Source organism: Garra rufa, chromosome 1 (genome assembly GCF_049309525.1).
Source record: "Garra rufa chromosome 1, GarRuf1.0, whole genome shotgun sequence".
NCBI lineage: Eukaryota > Metazoa > Chordata > Actinopteri > Cypriniformes > Cyprinidae > Garra > Garra rufa.
In genome coordinates this window covers 52,646,566-52,648,583 of record NC_133361.1, presented here as the reverse complement: position 1 = coordinate 52,648,583, position 2,018 = coordinate 52,646,566, and positions in this window count along the sequence as shown.

Sequence of the window (2,018 nt, the reverse complement as noted above, 5' to 3'; positions counted from 1 at the left end):
CTTTGTATAGTTTTAGAATATTGTTCTGTATGTGGGTCACTGACTGTCATTTATCTTTAATTTAATTGATTTGAAAGAAAAGACAAATACATTTTGCGCACACACACAGACACACACAAACACTATATAATGGCTGTATATAATAGGCAACAAAAATATATATTTACCAAACTCTTTATGGACTGAATGATTATATATTTCATTTAAATCTGGTGCACACAAAGATCTCCTTGTCTTCTCTTCTTTTAACACTTTCTTTTTTTTTGTATAGTTAAATAGACCTCCATATGGACTTGGTGTCCTTTGAGGCTTTGAGAGGCTTGTTTCTTTACAGCATGATTTACTAGCAACACTTTTAACTTTCATAGCTGACCAGTGCAATTTGCTAAATGTAACACACACTATCATTTTTTTTGTAAGAGTGTTTTATTTTTGTGTGTAATTAGATCTGATTAAACGTGCCTTCCTGATGGGATCACTGTGGCCGCCTGCTTCTCTGTGACTGTGTCCAAATAATCCATAAATATTGTTTTTTTCATGTTTTTCACGGACATATCAAGCCATTTCAGTAACTGAGGTTAAGATTCTGTGTTTAAACAGGTTACATTTTTGATACATCATGTACAGTTGCAATCTAAATTATTCAACCCCCCAGAGACTGCAGGACTTTACAAACACAAGGTTTTCTGAAGATCCAGGACTTTGCATCTATAACACATTACTGGCATATTAATATCAGTACTAATGTATTATTAGTTGTAGGTTTGTTTTTTTTTATTAACAGCTGTGTCATAATTATTCAACCCCTATTCAACATTGCTGTTTTTAGTCAGTTATTTATTTGGTGGGGAACAAAATTGTCTTAAAACACAATTAAACCTTTAGAAACTCTTAAAAGACACAATTAGCTTGAACGGTTACACAAATTGAAGTTTGAGTAGCTAATATGACAAAGTCAACAGCGCTCTCACAAAAGATATAGAGAAGAAATTTTCACTGCAAAAAAAAGTTTCTTCGTTTTTTTTGTGTTTTTTGTCTTGTTTCCAGCCAAAATACCCAATTCTTAAATCAAGAAGGATTTTCTAGACAAGTAGAAACGGTCAAAATTAAGTGTTTTTGCTTTAAACGAACAAAATAATCCATTTGAAATAAGATTTTTTTGCTTACCCCATTGGCACATTATTTGGTTTGTTCTAAGCAAAAACTCGTGTAATTTAATATTTCAAAAAATAATAATTTTCACTTGTCTAGAAAATCCTTCTTGATTTTTTAAAGGAACCGTATGTAGCATTGTGGCCAAAACTGGTACTGCAATCACTTTCAAAATACTGTAGAACGGTGTATCCCCTCCCCCCGACTCGAGGTTGCCAGCTAAGCTGCAGGATCCAGCAGGAGCGTATGCTGCTACAAGGAGCTTCCAATGACAAGTGACCAGTCCTACACAGTAATTTTTTTTCTTCTGTTAATTATGTTTATGCTTCACGAGAGATGTTTTGCGAAGTAATTATGTATCGCAAAAATTTACTAATGGTGATTAGCCAAATATTGTGTAAAGATGTACTGTAATACCACATTTCAGTCGGAACATACCCTGCTAGTGGTGCGATATAAATAAAATCATTCATTTGAGAAGGTGTGTCCAAACTTTTGGTCTGTACTGTACATGTTTTATCCGACACGTTCGTAGCTCCAGCTGTAACTAGAGCAGAGCTGGCAACCCGGATGACGAACCTCTACTGACTTTGTGATTGGTAGATAGCTGGAGGGTGGAGCCTCAGACCAAAACACAAAATGACAACAATAACATCAGTTGAGGGCTGCAACGTTCACTTTTAAATGACAATATCCTGGCCAGACCACTGTTGTCAGTGATATAAGTATTTGAAATGAACATGATTTCTTAATGTCTAGTGACATGTCAGGGCCATTTTATGATTAACTGACATAAATTTCTTACATACGGTTCCTTTAAGATATTTTGGATGGAAACAAGACACAAATTTTAGGTAAGAAAAGCA